Source organism: Panicum hallii, chromosome 5 (assembly GCF_002211085.1).
Source record: "Panicum hallii strain FIL2 chromosome 5, PHallii_v3.1, whole genome shotgun sequence".
Lineage (NCBI taxonomy): Eukaryota > Viridiplantae > Streptophyta > Magnoliopsida > Poales > Poaceae > Panicum > Panicum hallii.
Genome location: NC_038046.1, coordinates 21,045,604 through 21,055,161, shown reverse-complemented (window position 1 = coordinate 21,055,161; position 9,558 = coordinate 21,045,604).

Here is a 9,558-nt window from a genome sequence, read left to right as displayed (position 1 = left end):
ATTCGGTGTGAAATTTTCTGTGTCGAGCTCTTTTTTCTTAGGCCATTTAAATCTCCTGTGTAGTCCACCCTTTACGTTCACTCGGTCCCAGTTTAGACTTCGCCCATAGCATGTACAAGTCGCTTAGGTCTTACGGCCTTCGCTCATATCATGTACGAGTCGCCTAGGTCTCCTGCCTTCGCTGATACAGGACGGTTCGCTTAGGTCATGACTAGGGACTCGAGGTTTCACGGATTAAGGCATTTGCTACTCGAGTAGATTAGCGACCGTTAAGAGGAGACAACGAGCGGAAAGTAGTCGCCATGCGACAAATAGGATGCGCTGCGCGCAAAAGCAATCAACAAAGTGTAGCTCTGGAGGGTTTCATTGCCCATCGAGAGTAGTACACGGATAAGCAGTCGACGAAGTGTAGCTCTGGAGGGTTTCATTGCCCATCGAGAGTAGTACACAGACAGGTAGCCGATCATAGTGTAGCCCCCAAGGGTTTCATACCCGTCGAGAGGCATACCCCAAAAGGTAGCTGATCTTGTGAAGAACAAGTCGAAAAAGGTATAAGTTACTTAGCTTGATTCGTGGACGAATGTCGACGAAGCCGTGGAGCTCGTGGATGGAGCTGCGACGGTTTGTTGATGAAGCTCGACTAGTCAGAGTCGATTCTGACTAGTTTTCAAGTCGAAACTAGTAGTTGATGTAGTCGTTGCTGTGAGGCTCGCCCTCGACTAGTTTCTAGTCGAGACGAGTAGTCGAAGTAGTCGTCGGCGGGCCACCGAGCCTTCTCGCAAGGTCGAAGTAGTCGAACTCGTCGCTGCTGCACGCGGACATTGCGGCACAAGCCGAAGTTGAACCGGGTCATCGAGGTCGGCGGCCGTGGTGCATCAACGCTGCAGCGCGAGGTGAAGTCGAGCCGAGTAGTCGAGGTCGATGTAGCCATTTGCTGAAGGATCCGAACTCGAACTTGATGAATCGATCCGCCGATGCATATGCATGAAGTAGCAATCCACCGCCTTGAGTGGATTAATGTTGATGAAGAGGTCCTTCAAATTCGCCCAATGATCGCGACGATCGGCCCCACGGTGGGCTCCAGCTGTCAGTGTTTTTACTGTCGGCCTACCTAGGGATACCCTAAGGTAGGTGTTTATTTGGTGAGGGATCGCCGGATCTGGAACTTTAAGGTGAACGCAAGGACACAAGACACAGATTTAGACAGGTTCGGGCCGCTTAGAGTTGCGTAATACCCTACGTCCTGCTTGGGGGTGTTGAATATTGCGCCCTGCGCTTGGGTGTTGAGCTGCCAGTAGGCGGCTCTCTGTTGGATCTCTCCCTCTTGGTGGCTCTAATTGCTCTTCTAGTTGCTCTTCCTATCTAGGTACCCCTGCCCTCCTTTATATATCCCAGGGGGCGGGATTCCTAGTAGGATTATAAGGTAGGAGTCCCAATTGGATTACAGCATATGAGTCCTAATAGGATTACAGCGGAATCCTAGTATGAATCGGACTTCTTTTATCTCTCGGGTAGCTTTCTTGCGGTACCCAGGGGATCTATCCCTGACACAATCCTCAAGCATGGTGGGCCAATAGTACCCTGACAGCCTAATCAGCCACTTCATTTTGTGAGCCGATTGATGAGTCCCACAAGTTCCTTCGTGGACTTCATGTAAGAGCCGATTGGACTCAACCGGCCCCAGACATTTAAGCAACAGCCCCTCCAAAGTCTTGTAGAACATGTCGTTCGCTATCAGGACATATCTCATGGCTTTATATCGTATCCTCTTGGGTGCCCCCCGAGCCGAATCCTTCAAGTAATTGAAGATATCGGCTCTCCAATCTCCCTGGTCCAGTAGGTGCACTAGATGATTAGATCCGTCGGCTTTATACCCTAAAGCCAGTTGTGCCAAATCATTGGCCTTTGAATTTCGAGTCCTAGGTATCCAATAGAAATTTATGTACCTGAATTGGGCTATCAGTTCTTGACATTGCACCCACAATGGAAAGAGTAGTTCACTTTCACACCTGTATTCCTCTGTGAGTTGAGAGATCACCAATTTTGAATCTCTGAAGACTTCTACCACTTCGGCTCCGGCCTCAAGAAGCAATTCCATACCTTTATGCACCGCCTCATAGTCTTTAAGATTATTGGTGCAAGCAGTAGGCAATCTGATTGAGAAAGAATATGTTGTCCCCCGAGGCGATACCAGTAGGATCCCTATGCCACATCCATCTCCACAAACTGATCCGTCGAAGTACATAGCCCAAGCTCATACAGAAAGCGTTGTTATGTTGGTATTGACCCTCTCAGCAATAAGATCCGCTAACGCTTGCCCTCTGACTGCCTTCGCGGGTTGATATCGGATATCAAACTCTGACAATGCAAACATCCATTTTCCCAACCGGCCTTTCAACACAGGAGCCGATAGCATATGATTTATAACATTCGATTTGCAGATAATAATTACCTCAGCCGATAGTAGGATGTGATGAAGCTTGGTGCATGTAAAGAATAAACAAAGGCATAGCTTCTCGATATCGGGATACCTTGTTTCTTCGTCCAGCATCTTTCTGCTGAGGTAGAATACAACCCTCTCTTTATTATCATGCACTTGTATTATCACTGACGCGATGGAAGTGTCCCCAACTGATAAGTACACATAAAACGGCTTATCTTGTTGGGGAGGAATCAGCACAGGTGGTTTTGATAAATACTCTTTGATTTTCTCAAACGCCTGTTGCTGCTCTGCCCCCCAGCAAAACTCTTCATTGGCTTTGATTTTCATCAACTTCATAAAAGGCTCAATTCGTCCAGAGAGATTAGAGATAAACCTCCTAACAAAATTGATCTTGCCAATGAGTTGCTAGAGCTCCTTCTTTGTAGTAGGCAGCACCATAGTACGTACAACTTCCTGACTTTTTAGGCCAATCTCGATCCCTCTTTCATGGACCAGAAAGCCCAAGAATTATCCAGGCGACACGCCAAAAGCACACTTCTTTGGGTTCATCCTAAGCCCGAACCTTCTAGTTTGTTCCAGAACTTGTCGTAAATCCTCCAGGTGTCCTTCAACCGTCGCAGACTTCACCACAACATCATCAATGTAGATTTCCACCAACTTTCTGATCAAGTCATGAAAAATATAATTCATGGCACGCTAATATGTAGCACCAGTGTTTTTCAAACCAAAAGTCATAACCACATATTCAAACAGGTCGATCGCTCCAGGTACTCTGAATGCGGTTTTATGTATATCCTCAGAGGCCATAAAAATCTGGTTATAACCAGCGTTGTCATCCATGAAACTCAAGATTTTGTGACCAGCAGCCACATTGATCAACGTCTCTGCAACAGGCATTGGATATTCATCCTTCGGAGTAGCTCTGTTAAGATCTCTGAAATCCATGCAGACACGCCATTGGCCATCTTCCTTATGTACAGGTACAACACTCAAAATCCATTCTGCGTACCTACAAGGCCTGATGAATCCTGCTTCTAGCATTTTCTCCACCTCCTTTTTCACTTCAGCCAGGACCTCAGCCTTCATCTGTCGTGCACGCTGCTGGAATGGTCGAAATCCACTTTTAAGAGGGAGCCCATGCTTGACTATGCGTCTGTCAAACCCAGGCATCTCTGTGTAATCCTAGGCGAAACAATCGGCATACTCTTTTAGCAAAGCTATCATTGGCTCTCGCAAACATGGGCACAATTTCCTGCTAACAAATGTTGGCCGTGGCTTGTCCCCAGGACCAATATCTACTTCTTCAAGCTTGTCAGCCGATAGGAACCCATATCCTAATTTCCCATCATCTGTTAAGTCGATAATGTAGATGGAAAAAGAAGATGGCGAAAAGAATTTTGGCCGATCATCGAGATCGGCTACTCCATGACTTTCATTATCTTTCAAGTTCTTACAAAAAGAGTAAGGCCAGCTGTCAAAGCAGGCCTTTCCACAATAATTACCATTATGTAAAATACTTGACATCAAAAGTTTACACTTTATTTTTTGGGGCCGATCGCAGGAATCGGCCTTCACCATTATGCTAGAGCAGCCTGTTCCTTGCAGCTCCTCTATTCTGTAAGGCCAGTGGATAAGACCAGTCTCACCCCGTTTTTTTAGCTTCGATGCAATCGCAGCCTTCCAAACTCATCCCTGAGATCGGCTCTTGATCTTCCGCATCCCAGATACTCATAGCAGCATGTGAAATTTCTATGGAGTCGTCTGCATGAACCACTTCTACCTCATCTCCATCCCACTGGATCAGGCACTGATGCATTGTGGAGGGAATGCAATAGTTGGTGTGAATCCAATCCCTGCCAAGTAGGACATTATATGAGCTCTTGCTGTTGACAGTGAAGAAAGAGGTCGGGACAGTCTTATTCCCGATGGTTAGATCCACACTGAGGACGCCTTGAGCTTCTGAAGTCTGCCCATTAAAGTCACTTAACGTGACATTAGTCTTGACCAAATCTCCGGTGGACCGCCCCAAACAGTGCAGGACTGAGTACGGCATGATATTAACTGCTGCCCCTGTATCCACCAACATCTTGTTAACGGGATGGCCATTTATATATCCTTTAAGATACAAAGCCTTCAGATGCTTGTAATTCTTGGCTTGCGGCTTCTCAAATATCACCAGCCGGGGTCCCAAATCAAGTTGGGCTACTGACGACTCCTCATGGGCTCGAGCATGGAATTCTGCAGGGAGCACAAACACCATATGTGTATCAGCCGATACCTTCACATCGACTCTTGCTGACTTGGGTCGCCACTCTTTCCTGTGAGGGCGTGAATCCTTTTTCTGCACATGATGGACCTGTTCTGCCAAATCCGGGCGCGCTTTCCTTAATGTCTCAATGTACTTAGCCTCGGCTTCTTCCAAGCTACGCAACCGCTGGACCCTGCGCTTCTGAGAGCGATTGAGTCCATCAGGGCACCATCACGGACGATGATATTTGTCCTCCTCTTCATCAAGGTCCACTTTCCTTTGTGGCGATCGAACCCGTTCTTGTTGAGTCGGAACAGGCCTTAGTCGCCGGAAAACCGAGACCCCCTTTGCGTCTAGCTTCACGGGTCCACACTCTGGGCAGTCTCTGGTAGTAGGCAGTCAACTCATACCAGAATCCCAACAGTACCTGAAAAACGGGCAATGCCAATGATCCCGTGGGTCTTCATGCCTCTTCAAGCGCTTCCCAGTACGACGCTCGTATTATTCCTCCTCAGATTCCCACTGGAGATGCTGCTGGTACTGGTACTCGTACTTCCTAAGAAGATTAGAAGAAGTCGGTCGCCGATTCCTTACGTACCTCACTTGTTCTTCTGTGACGTACCCTTTTTCTTCTTTTTGGGACCGATCGCCGGGATCAGCCTCCTTATTCTTGGTTTGGTGGCGTGACACTAACCCCGCCATGTTAATGCTGAGCATAAAATTCAACTGCCGTCTTGCGGACCGGTCATAACCTTCCACCATGTTTACACCAGGAAAAGGTTGAGTGTCCACCTTCATGGCGGTTTGGCCCAAGATCAATCGGCCTTGCTCAATAGCCGATTGAATTTGCCGACGGAGCTCCTTACAGTCGCTTGTGCTGTGGGTGAAGGAGTCGTGCCACTTGCAATACGATCTTCCCTTCAGCTCCTGTGCCGTGGGAGGTTTATATCCTTCTGAAAACTTCAACTGTTTTTCTTTTAACAACGGATCAAAAATCTATTCAACTTTACTCACATCGAAGTCAAACTCTTTTGCAGGACCAGTTTGCATCACCCATTTACAGGGCACAGGATTTGCTCCCCGAGCCCATTCTGCGACTGCCACTTCTTGCTCTTCCCCGGAGTCTTCAGCTTCCTCTGCATCAACCACCGCCACTTGACGCTTAAACTTATCTTGATATAGCTCAGGATGACGCTGCTCGTGCGTTGTCAGCTTCTGGACCAGATGCGCCAGAGAGGTAAACTCCAACTGAAAAGCCAGATCTCTGATCGGCTTCAATAACCTCAAAGATGCTAACTCGACTGCCTCCTTCTCTGAAATCCGTGTCGAGTAGCATCTGTTCTTTACTTCCCTGAAGCGTCGGACAAATTCCGCCACGGTTTCTCCACGCTTCTGCCACACCTGAGCCAAATCGGCAATTCCTGCTTCTGCAGCTTCTGAATGATACTGAATGTGGAACTGTTTCTCCAACAGCTTCCAGGTACGGATAGAGTCAGGACCTAGTGACGTGTACCACCCAAAAGCTGGTCCTGTGAGCGATTGCGAGAAAAACCTTACTCGCAAAGGATCCGATACTGAGATCATCCCTAGTTGCGCCAAGTATCGGCTCACGTGCTCGATAGAGCTAGAACCTTCTACCCCACTGAATTTGGTAAACTCAGGAAGCCGATACTTAGGTGGCAATAGGATTAGATCATAATCGCTTGGATACGGCTTGGTATAGCCGATCGCTCTCCTCTTTGGCAAGATGCCAAACTGATCTCTCAGAATGGCGCTGATCTGCTCCGCTGTCTGTGATCCTGGGGCCGAGCGCGCACTATCGTGACTTGGCCCGGTGGCATAAGTTGCTAACCACGCTTGCTTGTCTGCATCCGCTCCGGAAACCCCTCCAACTGCCTTCTGTGATGGATGTACTGGATTATTGCTGTCTGGTATGTAAGCACACATATAGCCATGTGGGATCTCCCTGGGTGGCTCGCTAAAGAATTTGTGATCCTTGGGATCACCTCCCACTTTATAAACCACATAAGCCGGAGAACCATGTGGCTCCGCAGCCGCGAGCGCATAAGGCAGTGGTGGCCTAGTTTGGAACGACAATTCCCCTTTATGACTCCCCAAGGTAGGTCCCGTTGGAGAGTGTTGATGCTTCATAATTTCTTGGACCACACGCAAGGCAACACGCTCGAAATCGTTAACCAAGCTCTCAGATTGTCGGTGCAACGAATAAGCCACCGCATAGTTCACTTCATGCCGTAGAGCTCTAGTATGGTCCTCAGATGGGGTAGACAGATCTACTCCATCAAGGGCACCTTTAGGTGAAAACCCTTTCCACCTGACACCATGGTGACGAGTCCTTTCAAAAGAGCCGATGAGGTCGGCTTCAAATTGAGTCTTGATTTCATCATATCTCTGCTTATGCTCAGCAGAGAGCTCCACGTAGGTGATTGGTTCATCCCCTGCCATCTTGTCGACAGTAGTTGACGGAGTCGAAGAAGACAATGAAGTTGATGAAGATGATAAAGATGACGATGATGGTCCCACTAGGCGTGCCAGAATGTGTTGTCAGTCAAAACCCGCCGGCGAGCAGCGACAAGCATCACGAGGAGCCGGGAGGCTTTCGGGATGGCTGGTAGGTCCCGGTCCCTCGGTCAACGGCCCGAGATCCAGGACACGCTTTGACTTGGAGTCGCTAGGCGTGCCACCTGACCCTGTATCTGATCAGGAAGGTGTGATGTGTTAAATTCCTGCATGCACAGACACGTGTAAATATTAGTCCGAGCCGTGATCGGCTCATTGGATGTTTCCCGGTATCGGCTGTGAAGAGCCGATTGTATCAGCACCGGATCTGATCTACTGAAAATAGCATATATGTAGTTGATAATGACACAAATCCCATTCCATAAATATTAATCTAATCTAATCTACGATGATTAAAACCCTCACTGCATGATCGGAACATCTTACACGTGATTGAGCCTAACAAATACCAAAAAGTAAGGAAATAACAAACTAAACAGAGGCCTAAAAACCAACCGAAAAAGCCGATTCCCGGAACAATCTCTTCTCAAGCTGCTACCCGATACTAATCATACTGCCGGAACTTTCAACTCGTTTGCAAGGCCTAATAATGCAGATATTAAGCTAAATCTCTGATGATCAGAAACTAATCATAACAGATTGGATCAACTAATAAGAATAAAGCAAGATGTAACCATCGCACCCGAGATCAGACGCGATGACTACCAAACACTCATGAGTAACAGGCAAAACACGACCAAAACATGAAGGAATTAACGTTACTCTATGCGTGTTAAGATAACTAGTGCTACTCGTCATCAACAATGCTTCAAAATGAGAAACACATAAAGTAAGTGAGCAAGAGCGTGATCGGGGCCGCACGGCACTTACCCGAGAAAACCCTAGAACAGGGGAGGCGATGCGCCGAGAGTTGTTGAAGAATGATTCTCTCTTTATTGTTTACCCATGATACATATTTATAGTCCGTAGACTTTCCTGTGGCAGAACCAACCTGAATTATACCGGCTCAAGTACGCGAGTCCACTTTTGAGGGCTCCAACGTGCTTTAAACGGTATAATCCCTTGGCCTATCGGGTAACGTCCCGATAAACCACCGATACACAGGATCATATAAGGTTACCTCACACAAAGGTGAGTCCAGAGATACAATCACCATCACATTTTACATCATAGAGAATTACATTACAAGAGTTTCCAAAAGAAGTAGGAAATTTCAAACTTAGAGAAATTATTACAAAATGTTAAAGTTGTGGTTTTTAGCAGCGGAAAGCACACGTGACGATTCACAACACGTCGTCGAGACGGATGTCATGCTAAGCCCGGGCACGACATCACTCGGTATCATCAGCGTTGGCCGGGGACGGATCCCATTCCACGGACCAACCATCTAGAAGAGCACAGGGCCAAGGCAGGGGAAGAGTAGGATCTTCAAAGGCTTTACCTGAAAAACATAAAACTAGCAAGGCTGAGTATACTAATACTCAGCAAGGCTTACCCGGGATTGGGTATACTTTAGCCCATAACTAGACTCATGGAGGCATTGTAAAGGTTCTGGGTTTATTTTCAGCTGAAAAGCAACAAAGAGTATGAACTACTTTCAAATTTTAGCTTTCAGATTCTAGTTTGATTAGCCATTCTAGGTAAGCACCTACACTAAATAAACAAGATAGAGATTATCATCCATCAAGATTGTTCCATCATTAGTTACACTTCTTACTCTATGTGGTAAAAGGGATAAGCAGTCTCATTCATCGTGAGAGGCGGACGATTCCTGAATCGAAATTCAACCTTGCAAGGTAAACCTAACACACACGCTTGGAACATCCAAAGATCGTTCCGAAACAACCGTTTGCCTTTCATTCCGGGTCGTGGACAGGGCCACCACAAGCGACTGCTGGACCATACGCACACCCAATGTGTGCAGGACGTACGTCTGTAGCGCGACTACAAAACCCGTACTCCTGGTTGCCCTTGCAACACGTATTCCCACACGTCGAATCAAGTAACCAAAAGAACCAAATACATGTGGTGGTCAGTATGTCCACTTGCCGGGTCGATTGGTTACTAGGCTTACCGCTTTACCATATTTTGCGGCATGTGGCTAGTACTTTCAAACGCTTAGCCACCACTACCACATATATCGACCTTATCAACTTTTAACGAAACAGACAGGGTAAACTTCCAGGTCATGATACAGCACATGACCCTGTCCGTCATCCTTATAGTGGTTGCAGAAGTGTAAACAAGCAACTCCTATATCACGCGAGTGACAGGAAATCACCCGACTTTTACCGGTCCTATTTAGCAGAGCATCTAAACGATAAGGACT